This window comes from Vulpes lagopus, chromosome 1 (assembly GCF_018345385.1).
Source record: "Vulpes lagopus strain Blue_001 chromosome 1, ASM1834538v1, whole genome shotgun sequence".
Lineage (NCBI taxonomy): Eukaryota > Metazoa > Chordata > Mammalia > Carnivora > Canidae > Vulpes > Vulpes lagopus.
The window spans coordinates 101,078,080-101,096,631 of record NC_054824.1 but is presented as its reverse complement, the minus strand read 5'-3'; the positions used below and the strand labels follow the sequence as shown (position 1 = coordinate 101,096,631).

Sequence of the window (18,552 nt, the reverse complement as noted above, 5' to 3'; positions counted from 1 at the left end):
TTATAGAGAAACTATGCAGCACAGTTATCTCTGATTCTAGAAATACTGCTGATTTCTACTGATTTCTATAGGGAGAACCAGCTTTCCTCTCCTCTGAATATCTGCCTGAAAGTATTTACATTTCAAAAGATTCCATACTGCCCCATCAGCTATTTCTCAGTTGTTTCCATCTTCCAAAATTGTGTTGATATTTCTTGTCTCTTTGGGTTTCTGTGTTTATTCCCTTTCTTTCAATTTGGGGTTTAGAGGATTTGAGGGTGGGATGGAAATAAAGATAAGTTTAACTGAAAGTCTATATTTTTTAACAAAAGGAAAATCCAGTACCGATATCTGTTGGGTATAATCAGATGGGCAAATTTTGACCTTCCTGATATTCCTCTATTTGAGCTTTTTTTCACTTCTCTTCTGAACTAACAACATTTAGGAAGAAGTTTGGATTCAATTAAAAATATAAATTATGTTTATAATATACTTGACCTATTTCTTCAAGCCTGGAAAACTTGAAAATTTTTTTATTTTTATAGACAAAAAACACATAGAGCGTAGTTTGTGTGTGTGTGTATGACATGTATATATGTGTATGACATATGCTTAGTTTGATTCCTTAGTTAACATTACATAGTATAATAGTATTACCTCATAAAATCACTAAAGTATTACTTTAGTTATAAAATGGTAATCATTACTTAGTATAATATCTGTATATTAGCATTTTTACATATGTTTCCTCAACCAAGTTATTAGTTTCAGAATATAGCACCAGTTTGACATTGTACAACATTTCTTAAAATAACTACAACGGCAAGCATAATTGTTAACAGGTTACATTAACATGAAGAGACATAACAGAAAATAGTATCTAACAATGCCCTGGCTGTGTAGATTTTAGGAGTGTTCATAATTCCTTAATGATATCTATTTTTAGAAGTTGCTCTTCTCAATTGCAATCATTTTTGTATCCGTTCATTTTCTGGCTGAGGTAGAAGTCTTCAGATGTTTTTTGTTGTTGTTTGTTTGTTTCAGATTTATTCATTTATTAGAGAGAGAAAGAGAGAGCAGAGGCAGAAAGAGAATCCTGATGCAAACTGCCCACTGATCAAGGAGCCTGATGTGGGTCTTGATCCCGGAACCCTGACAAGACCTGAGCTGAAATCAAGAGTCGGCTGTTCAACCAACTGAGCCACCCAGGTTCTCCTTCAAGGGTTGTTCTTACTTTCTTTTTTAGGTCACAGAATCAGCTTTTCATGGAAAACACGTCCTTGCTCCTACATTGGTAACCACATGCTCATGCTTTGAACTACTATGCTCTCCCCTCCAAGAGCCCAGTGTCTATTCAGTAGTCTGTTTTGTCAGCTCCTGATTATAGTTCACTTTTTAAAATGAGGAAAAGGTAAGTTATTTCAATTCTTATTCTTGTTATAGCAATTTAGATTTAATTTTCTTCTACAGCTTTACTTGCTCATAAAAAGATATTATATTTTTACACTGATCCCTTATTTTTACCCAGAAATATTCCTCACTCACTTTTTTCTCACCCTCTGACTGCTGACACTCGAACTCCTATTTTGATTATTCTTGAAGTAATCAAACAGTTTTCCTAACATAAACAATTAGAACCTTATACAAAACATTTTGAAAATATTTAAATATTCAAAATACAGGGGCACCTGGGTGGCCTTTGCCTTTGGCTGGTGTCATGATCCTGGAGTCTCAGGATCTAGTCCTACATCAGGCTCCCTGCGGAGAGCCTGCTTCTCCCTCTGCTGTGTTTCTGCCTCTCTGTGTCTCTCATGAATAAACAAAGAAAATCTTAAAAAATAAATATTCAAAATGCATTATACTGATTAGAATTATATAGACACTCTTTTTAAAATGTCTTAATGATTTTGAAGATATTTAATAAAAATAATAAATTCCCCACCCTAATAAGAAGATACAGTAAGAGGACTTTTTAAAAAAAAAACTCAATGACTTAATGAATGGCAAATGTTCTTACTTTGGAGAGGGCAAAAATGCCTATCATTCATTCACCACTCAAGATCTAACTTTTCTTCTTCTTCTTTTTTAAAGATTTTATTTATTTATTTATGATAGAGAGACAGAGAGAGGCAGAGACAGGAGGAGGGAGAAGCAGGCTCCATGCAGGGAGCCTGACGTGGGGCTTGATCCTGGGACTCCATGACCGCACCCTGGGCGAAAGCCACCGCTGAGCCACCCAGGGATCCGCCAAGATCTAACTTTTCTTAATGATATTCCTACAATTTCCTCAAGTCATGCAACAAGTACTTATGCTCTTGAAATACACTATATTTATTCTAGATCATAGAGTATAGCAGTAAATAAACAAATATGTTTGCTTTCATGAGGCTCTTATTCTGGTGTCAAATAATATTAATTCAGTATTTTAATTTGAAACACTATAAGTAGCAGATTTTGTTATCATTTGTTTGGTTATGTCAAATATTTTGTCTGTAGCTATAAATACCAAGATAGCATTCAGTAGTAATTTGTTAAACTTAAAAGACTGAAAATTTAACAGAGTATATTAAATTTAGATTTCACATTTAGAAAATGTGAAATAAGTAAATTAATTATAAAAAAGACTTTATTGATCACCTAACAAAAAGGAAAGCTTTGCTGCTATTTCATTGCTAAAGATGTTTTTGAGGGACCTCTGGGTGGCTCAGAGGTTTAGCCCCTGCCTTCAGCCCAGGGCGTGATCCTGGAGTCCCCGGATTGAGTCCCACGTCAGGCTCCCTGCGTGGAGACTGCTTCTCCCTCTGCCTGTGTCTCTGCCTCTTTCTCTCTTTGTGTGTCTCTGAATGAATAAATAAAATCTTTAAAAAATAAAAATAATAAAAAATAAAGATGTTTTGACACAGTAAAATTGAAGAAAAAGTCTTTCATCATGAGAAGCTTATCATTGATTTCCTTTGTCAGCCTTTTCAAATGCAGGTTTTTCCCAAACCTCCCTAAAGCAATAATTGATATCAAAGGGATTCCTTTTCATGCCAAAAGTCAGCTATCAAACATATGGCTTTGCCATGTAAATATGTAATTAACTTTTTTTCTCCTAAAGCATCATGGAAACACATAGCAGTACTTATTATATATTTTCAAGCATTTATAAATTCTAGAACATTTTAAGGAAATGCAGCAACTGACAAATTATGCATCTCTTTTTAGTAGGTCTTTTCAAATTCCAGTTATTTGGATTATGAAGAAAACACTTCATTGTAAGAGCTTCCAATGTACTCAAGTGGAAATATATTGTAATGAAAAAGATAAGTCCATATGCTATGAATTGACAACAGCTGTTCCACTCTCATCCTATGGGATGAGAGAGGAACAGAAACTGGAACACCTTGATGAATTTTAAGATGCTAAGAAATAGGATACTGGCATGATAATTCTACAAGTATCGAATTCTTTGTGGCAATATCATTAAACCTAATGACAGAATGATAAGATACTACATCCACACATTACACTTATCTGAAAATTGAAAAATGTCAATCAGTCTAATAGTGTGTATGTGTATATACTGAGGCAGTTTCAATATCTTTGAGTTATTTCGCTGAATTAGCCAGGTGTCCCAAAACATTATAGATACAATCCTAGCAAGGGCATATGTATAAAACTCAACATCAGCCAATAAAAAACTTTCCTAAAAGCTAAAATAGACTTAGTCAGGGTCTTTATCATGTAATGTAATAGCCAAAATTGTACACCTAATGAAACAAGGTGCTTCAAGAAGTACAGAAAATTACATATTATGCTTTTTATATGAAGTAGTTTTGTGCTTAGTCCCAAAACAATTTGCATCTGCCTAACAGTACCTATGAAGCTTTGGTGGTTAAGGGCACAGGATTTCAAGCAGATGCCAAGAAAAATTCAAATTTTACCATCAACTGGTTGTGTAACTTTGTACAAGTAATTTAAACATTCTATGCCAAAGTCTAGTGTCAACCGTAGATATGATAGGAGATTTGTCATGCTAAGTGCCATTAACCTTACCTGGTACATTATGAATACTCAAATATATTCGTGTAATCTTCCAGTTGTAAGGGACATAGATTTAGTAAAAATTAAAAAGATGATATCTTAGGTATATTTTATGAAAGCAGACTATAAAAGCCTTCAGTTGTAGATTTTGGAGTTTTAGTAAGACAACTAGTAATCACAGTATTTTTGGTTAGGCAAATGTTGTAATTTGACTTGATGTTAGGAAAGAAAATTCAACAAATTTATAAGAAAACTTTGGATTAAATTATAGTTAAAATATAATTATAACTAGACATCTGGAATTTGGTTGCTTGATATCAAATTAATTTAAGCCAATGGCAGTGAGGACTTGCTTTTAGAAGAAAACAGATGAACTGGAAAGGTAGGTCAGAGGTTTGTTATGCACCAGGATGAAAAGGATTTGAAGACTATTCAAATATAAGGTTTACCTTAAGATTTAGTAATTAGAAAAACAACAGTGCATTAACAGAGTCAGCAACTGGAAATAAAATTAAAACATTTTTTCATATGAAGAATTTAAAATTTTTCCAAATATGAATATGATTAACGTTATAGCAAAAAAGCACAATGCCAATTTCTTTTTATTATTTAGTGCTATATCAACCCTAGCATTTTTAGGTGTATCACTTAAATTTTTTTATTATAGCTGGATCTCCCCTAATTCTCTCAGCCATCATTATAACCAAGAAAATGTTATTTTAATTGCTGTTCTGTCACTACAAGTGATCTTGTAAACATAAAGTTTACAAGTTTACAATAAACATGTAGTACCATAATGTTTATTGATCTAAATTTCCAATAAAGTTCATTTATTATGAAGAAAGACATTATTTATGTATCATGGTATTTATATACATAAACAATTTTATTAATTCTCTCTTTGAGGGCATCCAGGTAGAGCTAGAGATGAGATAAAAATATGTTTAACTTTTAGATTTATAAATAACTCCACAATATCCTCTCTACTCATTCTAGTTATGAAATAGTTGAATTGGGTATGAATAAGTTAACAAATGATTTTATTTTGTTATTTAACTTAATTTTTTTGAACAAGTTATTTTAGAAAAAAATTTCAAACTATAATGTCCAGGAAACTTGAACTTACAGACATTCTTTTAGGAAGATATATTGAAGATAGGCAGACAAAAAAGAAAGAACAATTTGGACAGTAGAAATGTGTATATTTTTTAAAAATGAGTATTCCTACCACTGTAGAACTATTACATAACAATATTGTTGCAATAGAGTATTTGGGGAGGAAAATACTGAGACATAAAATCAAAAAGTGCTCTGAGTTAAGAACCATGAATGATACTATACCTATCAATCCTGTCCATCATTGTTGCTATTCATAGGGGAGTATCCCAAGGATTAGTCTAATTCGTCATGGTCTGCATTCAGTGTAACTCTTCATGCACCCATATAACACAATGTATCCAAAAACCCTCAGCTTGTTTTAGGAGAATTTATAGTAAACCAGGATTCTGAACCAATTGGTATTTGAAAAATAATGAGTTGGTGGAGTAAAGTGCTGGCAAAACTCAGAAACAGGTCATCCTTTGAGTTCCTTCTATTCATCTCCTTTGTTCTTCTCAAGTTGATATCCTTGACCTTATCATCCTTCTCCCAATATTTCTAGTGGCCATTTTGGTTTCTCTTTCCCATTTTTCCAAACAATATCTTATTTTAATTCCCATAAGTAGAAAATGATCCCACTATGAAGTCCACTATTTTGGTGATAAAATGGATAGGTTCTTCCTATTTATTTTCTTTATTTTCTTGAAAAATATCCCTCAGTATAAAAGTGACAAAGAATAAGAAAAGGGATATATACATAGAACTATCCAATGAAGATAGCAAGTATGATAAAAAAGATTAGACTTTACCCTCTAGGGAAGGAATGACTCTTGGTTCTAGATTGTATAATGTCCCTATTCCTAAATGATGTCCTGAAAAATCCTAAGAACCAGTATATATTATCTTCCATGTAAAAAAAAAAAAAAAAAAAAAAAAAAGACTTCACAAATGGATGTGATTAGGTTAAGGATATTGAGATAGTATAATTATCTAAGATTATTGGTGTAGGCCCAACATGATCACAAGGGTCATTATAAGAGGAGATAGGAAGGTCGTAACTAGAGAAAAATTGCTATGACAACAGAAGCAGAGAGAGGTTTAGAAGATGCTACTCTAGTTCCTTTGAAGATAAAGGATGGAACCACAACCCAAAGAACACAGGCAGTCCATAGAAGCTAGAAAAGGCAATGGAACATATTCTTTTTTAGAGGCTAAGGAAGAAATTCAATCCTGAAGACTATTTTAGACTTCTGGCCTCCAGAATTATAAGAGAACTGGTACGGGAAAACAGTGAGAACATTCATTTATGCATGTCATGTCATATTAGGATAAAAAAGAATAGTCAATACTGTGTTGGGTAATGATAAAATACTGAAGTTACAGAGGCACATAGGTGGTTCCTCCATTGAGTATGGGACCCTTGATTTTGGCTCAGCTCATGATTTCTGGGGAATGAGATCCTGCTCAGTGCTGAGGTCCTGGCTCTGTGCATAGTGGGGAGCCTGCTTAAGATTCTCTCTCTCCTTCTCCTTCTGCCCCCAGTAAATAAATAAATAAATAAATAAATAAATAAATAAATAAATAAATAAATCTTTAATAAGTATTGAAAAAAATTGAAGATGGTGTTTGAGTCTTAAGAATATTCACCAAAGATTTCTCTGTATTTTGCAAGTCATCTTGTGCTCTTCATAAATGCCAAAGCCAATGATCCTCTCCTTCTACTTGGCTTCTGATGGAACAAAATAGTCATAAAAAATTATAAGAGGGCAAGATAAATATTTACTGTATACACATCTAGTCCATGGAGGTATACGAGAAAATATCTAGAATGAAGGAGAAAAGACACCAAAAATAGTACTGAAAATTTCTATTGAATTATTATCCAAATTTAGAGTAAGATTTCAGAATAATTTTGATTGAATACCAATTTCTTATATCCAGGCTTATCCTCACCATAAAAAGTTATCAATGATTTTTAAAAAATGCTATCAATATAAGATTTGTTTAAAATATTAAAAAAGAATTTAGAGGAATTATAGCAAGTTTTATTTTTTCCATCTTATCTCCTTCCTCACTTCCCTTCTCAAATAATGGCCTCTAGTGCTTTCATGACATTTCCTTTTTGGCCCATGAAAAATATCATATCAAAGTTACCACAGAGAAGAAATAAATCAATCAGGTCTTTAGATAAATTTTGGAAACATACTGGGATAACCAGGTTTTTAAAAGCAGAGTTTTTATGGGTGCATTAATTCACTGTTTGTTCCCTAGTCTGAGCTTTTAAGTATCAAGATTTAATGAACAAAAGGAGCTGGATAAAAAGTCTACCTACAATCCCAGTTAACTCAGGAAAATATGGTAAGAGAACAAGACTACAGTTGCCCAGGGAAATTACTCTTTCAGGGATAGGACTTGGGGAGCCAGAAACAAAGCAGCAGAGATGTCTATAGATAGACTAGATTTATGGAACTGGACTTCACAAGACAGTTTATATACGGACAGGAGAGGTATTGGACAAGACATTAGGCTGAAAGGAAGGGTTAGCTTCCCAACACAGGGGAAAGATATTTAAATATATTTAAAGATATATAAAGATATATTTAAAGCTAAGGTCTCAGCTTCAGAACCATGCCCCCATCCTGAGGCCTTTGTTCACCACTAGATACTGGGCATGCCTGTTTTTGAGGCACCCAAGCAGCCACCTCCTGGCCCAAATGAAAAGCCAAATTGAGTGCCTGTATTTTGGAATATTTAAACTATTTTAAATCATTGCATTTGTGCATAACAATATGTGATACAATGAAACTCAAATTCACTTATTCAAAAAAAAAAAAAACCAGCTCAGATTCACCCACTCCTAAGTGGGCTATAAAAATAATTTGTTTTAATATTAGCAAATTTATCACAACTTTTTTTCTTTTTAATGAAAGCTATCTTTTATTTCTTCAACAAAGCCCTCTAACAGTGACATTCTCAGCTTTTAAGACCCATATTTTCTGCAAGGATGAAAACCACAGCCCTCAACATTGCCTAACTCGCTTGATCAAGGAATTGCATCTATAGACCAAAGTTTCGTGCTCATCCCTTTAAGTGCTGATCCGTGTATTGGTCTCTGTTGCATTTTAAATGCCACCTCATGAAGAACAATGGTTGACAATAGAAATTACCCAGTGGTATGCTCACTTGGCAGCACACACACTAAAACTGTAATGATACAGAGAAGATTAGCATGGCCCCTCACAAGGATGACACTCAAACTTGTGAAGCATTCCATCTTTTAAAAGAAAGGAAAGAAAGAAGAAAGAAGAGAGAAAGAAAGAAAAAAAGAAAAAGAAAGAAAGAAAGAAAGAAAGAAAGAAAGAAAGAAAGAGAGAAAAGAAAGAAAGAAAGAAAGAAGAAAGAAAGAAAGAAAGAAAGAAAGAAAGAAAGAAAGAAAGAAAGAAAGAAAGAAAGAAAGAAAGAAAGAAATTACCTAATGGATGGTGTGGAGTAAAGCTCACACTGCATATCTACACACTGCCTTTTATGAATCCCGCCCTTCTCTCTACCACACATGTGACTGCAACTTTATATATAAAGAAAATATAGTGTGACCAAGTAGTTTATACAAAGTATGCAAAAATCAAGTAAGTCAATGCACCAAGTTATTAATTTAGAGCCTCAAAAGACATCTTGACTCAAATAAGCCCAGGTCACTGTCTTTAAATGACACAACAGACCATTGAATTTAGTCCAAGTCTCTTACAAACACGTACAGCCACCACGCTTTCATATCTATGCCAGTACTTTTACACATGGAGAAATTAAACTCTCTACAATCAGTGTTGGAGTTATATTAGATATATGCAGCCAAATTTAAAACTAACTAATATGGGTAGAGGCAATATTATTTTCCATTTAACCTCTCTACCAGATAATTTAAAAAATAATTTTATTTATATTAATTCATAAGGTCATAAAGTACACATAAATATACATAAAAATAATAAGTATTTTTACAAAAGAAATTATTGCAAATCAGTGGCTAAGTATCAATATCCTGATGGAAAAAATATATGAATAGGTTTTTTTGAAACAAAGAAATCACATGTATATGAGAGTATACCAAGATCATTTTAATATACTAGTATCTAAACCAATATACAATGATATAGGTTAGTTATATTTCAAGAAAATGAAAGAGAAAAAATAGATTAAATTTTTTTTAATTAATTGAGGTAGTATATACAGTGTTTTGGAAATGATCGGCCATCACTAATGATTGGAATGTGATCAGTATAGTATTTTGCAAGGAGACTTTGGTACTATATATTGAAATCATTCAAATATGGATAATATTTGAACCAGCAATTCAAGTTCCATAATTTATGTTTTATATTCTATTTTCATAATTGTAGAATTTTTTCTTTTTGGCATTCTCCAAAAAGGTTCTCCAGCATGTGTATTGTACAACTATAACTCAAAGGCCCAATTTTCCTTTGTCCATAATCCAATAATTTATCAAAATACTTCTCTTTTGGATGAATTCAGGTACTCTTCCATTATGAATGATAATACTTTTCTTCATCACTCTATCAAATATACTTTGTGTTGCTTCATGTCCTTGTTCAGATGTGTAGAGATTCCTTATCACGTACTAAAGAAATACAACCTCTTTACCTTTCCTGTCATCTTCGCTGTTCATTATAGTAAGCCTTTCCAATCAAACATGTATCAGAATTGGAAGACTCAAGTTAAGTAGAAGTTACAAAGACAATGAAATTCAAGTAGTAAGCAAATTTTCTCTTAAGACTCCCCTCAACTCTATCCCTCTGCCATATTTGGGAAATAGTCATATAAATAATTCTTTGATAGAGAAAAGGCTAAGGTAAGTTGGTTGTATGTACCATACTTTCACTGGAAGCCAATCCATCACACAGTAAGTACTTCAGCTGGGATGTAACCACAGAACCGGAAAAGCATAAGCCCTGGATTTACTGTAGGCTGAATCCCAGTTTTCCTCCTTGACACAATGATTTATGCATCACTGTTCTTTAGGGTCTCTCAATATTGAAGTTAAATATTCATAGTATCTTTGTGTGCCCTGTATTAGTAAACTTTATTTAAAACCAATAAGCACACTGTATTGATAAAAATGGCATTAATAAAAGTGTACTAATATCTTAGTTTATTTCTTCCATAAACTTGAAACATAAGAAACTAATAAAATAGAAAGAAATAAGAAGAAAACCAAGTTTCTGTATATTAGAGATGTTAAATACTATCTGTTTTACAATAATAAAATGACCAAAAGTGTTTCTTCACATAAAAATCGGTAGACTTATTGTTTAATAACATTGTATAAGGAGACTACACTTAGTTAAATGCATAAATATTTTCATTCATTTTGAAAACATATGGAATATATGCCTTCAATTTAGGGTCTCTCAAATTAAAGACAGGAAAGCAGTTGCAGAATATCATTGCATCGTTTATATTGCCTTATTTGCTAATGGATCAATCTTGAGAGTGTTTCCTTTTTTAAAAACCACCAGTGAAAATATACCTTTTTTTTTTTCCAAGATGGAAAAATTGCTTGGTATTTTATTTATACTCACCACGTTCTTTAATAAAACTGAAAGTAGCCAACGTCTATGCAAATGATAATAAATAAAAGCACCATATGTTTTAACTATGACAGAATAACAAATTGGGCTTTGATATTGCTACTATATTTGCTACCTAAAAAAGTAACATATTACTATGTTAAAGATATACAGCCTCACCTCGTCCACCTTAGGCTTTCTCAAAAGCTGTAGATACAGATTTGTCACTCTTCTTGACACAGCACTGACATCAGGCCTATCCCACAGAATGATGAAAACCTAATGCAATAAGAATTTCTAATCTCCCTGCAATCACATATTCTTTCCTTGAAGCTCTGCCAGGAAGTGTTTCCTCTGAGAACAATGTTCAAACTTTTCATTACAGAACTCAAAACCACTTAAACTCATAGAATTTTAGATGCTCATATTTGCATTAAACTTGAAAGATTGGAGTTGAATTCATGTGGGGAGCCTCTGAATCTTACTAAGAAATTATAAACTTTTTTTCTGTCTTGAAAATTAAATGCTGCATGGATGGAGATCATTGGTTTAGTATCAAGTTTGATTTAGCTTTCCCATTTCTTTTGGGATGCTGTGCTTTTGTGGGATGTCATGAATACCTGAGTAAAAAGCAAGAATACAGACAGGAAAACTTCCTTAGGACTCATTGTCGATAGGGAAAAAATGTGCCTGAATGTGTGTGTGTGTGTGTGTGTGTGTGTGCATGCGTGCTCATGTGAGTCTGTTGTGTCTATACTTGTCATTCTGTAGAAATTGATTTGCCCACTATATTATTAGGTGATAACATAAGATTTGTTGTCTTCTTTGAGATCACTTGAGTGCATTCAGGGACAATGTTGAACTCTTCTTTAAAAACTCTTTAAAACCAACTGAACTAAACTTATGTTTAACATGTTTCTGCCTTCCTTGAGATCCTAATGGAAAGTGACTTTTAGAAAGGTACCTTAAGAAAAAAAGAGCGTCTTTTTGTATAAACCCAACAATTGCAAATGAAAAACTAAGAATTATCTCCATTCCTCAAGGAATCACTCAGTTTTTACCTTATGTTCCAGAGCAAGATTTTAGATCAAAGGTCATCACAATTTTTCTGTAGAGGCTAATTAAATAATATTTTTACACTTTGTTGGTTCAGAGGTCTCCATCCCATCTACCCAACTGTGCATGAAAGCAGGATGGTTATATATAACTTTATTTACAAAATAGGGGGTGAGCTATAGTTAGACTGTGGGCTCTAGATTGTCAATCCTTGTCTTAAATCATGAATATATGCAATAATGGCAAAATTTAAGGTGAGAAATCTAAATATTTTCCATTAAAATTAAAATTGCATGTATAATAAATCTGTTCTTATTGAAGATAGTGTATATTCACATCGAAGCCTGTTATCTGAAAAATTACTCATTAATATTTTTGATATTCATTGGAAATCACTATTTATAACAATGTTTCTCTTTCATTTTTTAGAAAAGAAAAAAGAGCAGAACGACACAGATGGAGCTAGAGTTTATTATGCTAAGTGAAAGAAGTCAGAGAAAGACAAATATATGATTTCACTCATATGTGGAATTTAAGGAAAAAAACCAAATGAACATAGGGGAAAGAAAATGAGGGGGAGAGAGAGACAAACCTTAAAATAAACACAACTTTAGAGAACAAATTGAGGGTTTCTGGAGAGGCAGTGGGCAGGGGAATGGGCTAAATGGAAGATGGGTGTTAAGGAGGGCACTTGTGATGAGCACCAGGTGTCAGTAGATAAATGATGAATCACTAAATTCTAGTCCTGAAATTAATATTACACTATATGTTAACTAACTAGAATTTAAATAAAAACTTGAAAAAGTAAATAAAGAAAGAATGATTACTTTTATTAGTTGCTTTGTTCTGCATTGAGGATCAAAACAAGGAAAATTTATCTCTCAAGACCTTGTATTCTCAATTCAATCTGAACTAGAAACTGTGAAAATAGAAATGTACATGAAATAGAATAAAAACAGAAAATGTAGGAATTAAATTTATCTGTGGAGGGCAGAAATGCTTACAAAACTAGTTACATCTATAGTGGGATTGTCCATTCTCTTCCTATCACACAGCAATTCAGAGGCACAATAATGTAATCATGCTTTTTGGATTAATGGAATAAATAAATAAATTCTGGTGCAAGGAAACTACAGAGCAAACATATTTGTTTCGGTATGCCAAATAAGATTGTCGCGGGTATAATTTAATTCAATAGTGGGCCAATGAAGAATAACGGCCTATGAAAAATATCCAGATAGTACAAATTAATAGAAGTTAATGCCTTATTGTATGTATATGCTACAATGGTGAAGGAGAGTACTTTGCAAAGAGAATTGGAGGACTCTAACCGGGGTGACTAAATGAACTAGCTTAATATAAACTTAGATTTTAACTTAAGAAGGAGGGGCTACAAGTAGTTGATAATTTAGAACATCATACAGCTGAGGTTCTTATAGGTATTTATGGAAAGGCCACTGGGTCATTATAATTAAGTGTTTGGGAAAGATAAGGAGGCTTTTAAATACCAGTGATGCATCCCTAATCACATACTCCAGAAATTATCTCATTAAACAAGTGAACTGGATCATAAATGTATTATGTCCATATTAAAATCACAGTCTTTGAAAGACTTATATGAACATTTAGATGGATAGTACTTCACCATTCTACCAATTATATATTATTATTTAATTTGAATGAATATTTTTGCAGTTAACTTATTCATGAATATTCTGAGATGTATACTTCCTCAAAATTGATTCAATTATAAGAGTCATATAAAGATGGAAAACGGTTTTATGGTTTTTCACAACATCATCTACCCCAAGGTCAACTTTTTCATCATTTATAATGATTATTTCAGGGATTCAGTTAAGTAACTGCTTGGATACATGCATGAAAGGAGAATAACTTTTAAATATTTCAGTCCTTTGAAGGTATCTATCTGTCCAATACTTATGAATAAATGGAATAGTCTCTTAGTAAAACAAGTATATAATTCGACATCCTTGACTTTCAAAAAGCAACATTATTTATTTTTCTACAACCTGTTACTCAGAAAATATAAACATCACTTCAGTGAGCAACACTGAATATCTTTGTCTTTGATAACTTCTGGTAACATCAAGTATGATTTATCTGCCATGGACCTATTCTGGATACTTCAGAAGATAGAAAAAAATTGTAATGGTAATTCAACAATTATTTCTCCAATAGTGTTCAACTGTGTAATTAAATTAATCTATATCATCAGAATGCTGCATAATTATGTTATTTCACCATTTCACCTTCTCCATCCTTGCTTGACATTCTAATCTACCCCTGCACTGGTTTATTCATAATAAAAATTGCAAATATTTATTCAAAATTAATGATGTGCCAGATGTTTGGCTCAAACTTTGCATTAATTAACTCATAACTCTCCAAAATGGGTTGTTTCATCTCTAGAGGTATGGAAAGATTTCTAAAGAAAGTGAGTCTTGCATAATTTTAAAGGATTCAACTCTAGGTACACAACCTTCAATATGATAGTCTCTAAAATTGTTATTTCTTTAAGCATCTATGCTCATTCTCCTATTTTCTTTGCTCTTTCACAATGGATTTTTCCCATGTTATGAGAAGAAAAAAAGCAGAACTTTCCACTGAGCATTAATCCTACAAAATCCCAAACAGAATATTTCAAAAAACTTGTGTTTATATTTAGAAATGGAATATGAAGAGTAAACTATTGTTTAAATAATTTCCTAAATAGGATAATGTGCACTTATTGCTTTTAAAATATTTTGCAAAAAAAAAAGAAAAAATAAAATATTTTGCAGAGGGACCTAAAAAATTGTCAGCTATTATTAAAATTAATAATTGAGCACTAAAAAGAGCATTTCTCCCACAATGCACAAATTTAGATACTCCACAAAATCATGACATTTCCTTAACTCATTAGAGACTTAAAGTCTTAAGAAGAAATCTTTCCAGAAATTGACATAAAGGCATATTCTGTGAAGGAGAGGTGGGATGCAAGCATCACTCATCCGGGGCAAAGCATTGGAGAAAGGGATGCCAGGCACCAAAAAAATCTGATAAGAATAGGAACACCTGGGTGGCTCAGTGGTTGAGCGTCTGCCTTCTGCTTAGGATATGATCCTGGGGTCCTGGGATGGAGTCCCACATTGGGCTCCCTGTGAGGAGCCTGCTTCTCCCTCAGCCTGTGTCTGTGCCTCTTTGTCTGTATCTCTGATGAATAAATAAATAAATACATACATACATACATAATCTTTTTAAAAAGCTGATAAGAATACTGCATTTAAAATTGTTAATAAATTGCTAAAGGTTGAACACAGGCTAGCATGAGAGATTAGAAATCCTTGGAGGCATAGACAAAAGGGAAATTCACACACCTCTTCTCACAAACATCACCATTTACAAGAAACATGGGTAGAGAAATCTTCCCTCTTGGTGCAGACCTGAGAGACAAGAGCATCAGCCAATTGGGGGGCAAAGAACAAGCTCGACCCCATTTCCTTCACTCACATCTTCCCTATAGAGCCTTAAAGCACAAGGCAGCAAACTCTATCACCCTAACAACAGTGTAGAAAGATCTATTTGACTGGCAGAAAGAAGAATAACATAAAACACTTCTCCTTGGAAAGAGGCAGGAAACCCTCTTTGGACCAGATAATTAGAGATATTCAACCATTCTATAGGTGCAGGGGAAATTAAAACTCCTTTGCCAAGACTCTGAGACATGGACTGTGAATACAATTTAGGCTGAATGAAACAGATAATACTCTGTTCCTCTCACATTACTCCAAATTGCCTAGCAAGCACCAGAAAACATGCAATAGCAGTCTACCACTAGCAGCAAGACAAGAGAAAGCAGAGAGGATCTTTATAAAGAGTCAGCTCATAAAGCCTAAAGCAAAATTCTCAAGCAATGAGCCCCTAACCAACACACAGAGTAAAGCTAGAGGATTTGAATCTGGTGGTATACTGAGGAAAATCACAGAAACAACCAAATTCATACCCAGAAAATCTCACTTGTGGTATTCTCCATCTAAAGTGTCACTAATGGAGGGCACCTGGGTAGCTCAGTCAACTAAACATCCAACCTGGTTTCAGCTCAGGTCGTGGTCTCAGGATTGTGGGATCCAGCCCCACGAGGGACTTTGTGCTCATCATGGAGTCTGCTTGAGAGTCTTCCCTCTCTCTCCGCCTTTGTTCCCCCCTCATGCTCTCTGTCTCTTTCTCTCTCTCTCTCAAATAAATAAAATCTTTAAGAGGTAAATAAATAGATGATAGATAATAGATAGATAGATGATAGATAGATAGATAGATAGATAGATAGATAGACAGATAGATAAATAGATAAAGTTATCCTTAATGACTGAGTCTAGATACCTGGGACATTAATGATCCAATACAAGGAATTGGAATTGAGAAAAATTATGTGTGTCTTAAAGGAAAATGGATCAAATCTAATAGTCAGCTTGGCTATATGCTTTAACCAGTACATAAGTGATTATAGCCAGCTAGTAAATTCAAGCAAAAAGTGACTAAGGAAAAATTATATTGGATTAGAAACCTTATGCAGAAAGAAATTTATAATTTCTTAAACCATTTTTAAAGAAAATAAGTAACAAAGAATGCAGGTCAAAGCATAATAATCTATGATATTGTCCCAAGGAACTTGGATGGAAGTGGTTTCCTGTTAAAGATCATCTGCTTTCAAGGGATTGGAGTAAGAACTTCTGCTTTGGTTCTAGAAGTAGGACAAATCAACAGTACTCTGAGTATTATTTATGCCTCTTTAACTGAGAGAGATGAATCCAAGAACAAATTCCTTTAGGTATCATTGCCCTATTGTTATCAACATATGACAGTCTTTCCACTAGGATGTGAAAACATTCATTCTCTGTTTCTTCCAAAAGACCAGATTGGGTTTTAGGTCATTCACAATTGCTTATGAGAAGACTGAAGAAAGATTTACTGGTATATATTGACAAGAAGTCAAGGTGTATTGAGTGACTCCTCACAATATTTCTTTATGTCTGCTCGTTATAGAGTGGAGTATAGATTCAGAAGTGATATTCCTTAGATGCATTGGCCAGTCTGTCACTAACTCACAGGGGAAAGGTTTAAGAACCAGAGAAGGTCATTAAATCACTGACAATAACATATTAAACTATATCTTAACAATAGAAATTGAATATTTAAAACCTCCCATATATTAAAAAATATATATTTCTAAATAACTCATTGAATAGAAATAGAATATTTCTATATTTCCTTCTATTTCCTTCTATTCTATTTCCTTCAATAGAAATAGAATATTTAAAACCTCCCATATATTAAAAAATATATATTTCTAAATAACTCATTGATAAAAAAGTAAATAGAAAAGAGTATTATATTTGAATTACACAGAAGTACAAGTGCAGTGTATTAGAATTTGTGGTATGAAGTTAAATGACAGCAACAAATGCTTACTTAGAAGAGAGGCCTCATATTAACTACCTAAGCTTTTTTAAAATCTAGAAGGAAATGGGAGCAAATTAACCCTAAAACAAGGAGAGGGGGGAAATATTAAAGAACAGTCTATTAATGAAATTGAAAACAAACAAAAAAAACAATGAAACAAAAAACAGATTCTTTGAAAAAAATTACCAAAAATGTTTTAAAGATTTTATTTATTCATGAGAGAAACACACAGAGAGAGGGGCAGAGACACAGGCAGAGGGAGAAGCAGGCTCCATGCAGGGAGCCTGATGCGGGACTCAATCCCAGGACTCCAGGATCACACCCTGGGCCAAAGGCAGGCACTAAACTGCTGAGCCACCTAGGGATCCCCCCAAAAATCACCAAAATTGATAAAACTTTCATCATAGTGACTAGGAAAACTTCCATCATAGTGACTAAGAATTCTACATACTATATTACAAATATTAGGAAGAGGAGAAATCACATTATACTTTACCAATATTAAAAGGATAATAAGGAAATATTGTAAATTTATGTCCATAAATTTGAATATTTAGATGACATGGTATAATTATTGAAAGATCCAAGCTAGTAATCATCATTCAAGAACAGTAATAATCTGAATAATTTATACTAATTAAATATATTGTATGCATAGTTAAAAATGCTTAAGCTAAGAAAATTTCTGGAATTTCTGTTAAATTTTACCAAATTTTTTTATTTATTGTCTTTCTCTAACTAGCCTATTTAACTTAGCATTGTATCTTCCAGGTCCATCCATGTTGTTGTAAATGGCAAGATTTCTTTTTTTTATGGCTGAGTAATATTCCATTACCATCTCTTCCTTTATCCTTTCATCAGTTGATGGATACTGGGCTGTTTCCACAATTTGGTGATTATAGATAATGCTACTATAAACATTGGGATGCGCTGTATCCTTTTGAATTAGCATTTTTATATTTGGGGGGTAACTATCCAGTAGTGCCATTGCTGGATTGTGAGGCAATTCTATTTTTAACTTTTTGAGGATTTTACATACTGTTTTCCAGAGTGGCTGTCCAGGTTTGCATTCCCACCAACAGTGCAAGAGGGTTCCCCTTTCTCCACATCTACACCAATACCTGTTCTTTTCTGTGTTGATTTTAGTCATTCTGACAGGTGTGAGGTGATATTTCTTTGTAGTTTTGTGATGATGAGAGATGTTGAGCATCTTTTCACATGTCTGTTGGTCATCTGTATGTTTTATTTGGAGAAATGTCTATTTATGTCTTCTGCCCTTTTAACTGAATTTTACCAAAGGCTTAAAGAAAAAACAATACTAATTCTATACAAAATTTTCCAGAAAACAGAA

The 18,552-nt window shown here is 33.1% G+C and overlaps 1 non-coding gene across 1 annotated transcript; it reads left to right on the top strand.

The window, feature by feature from the left end:
- Positions 1-8,278: 8,278 nt before the first annotated feature.
- On the top strand, positions 8,279-8,383 carry LOC121474818. The gene has a single exon (XR_005983540.1). It is a non-coding gene; the product is annotated as a U6 spliceosomal RNA (small nuclear RNA).
- Positions 8,384-18,552: the final 10,169 nt, after the last annotated feature.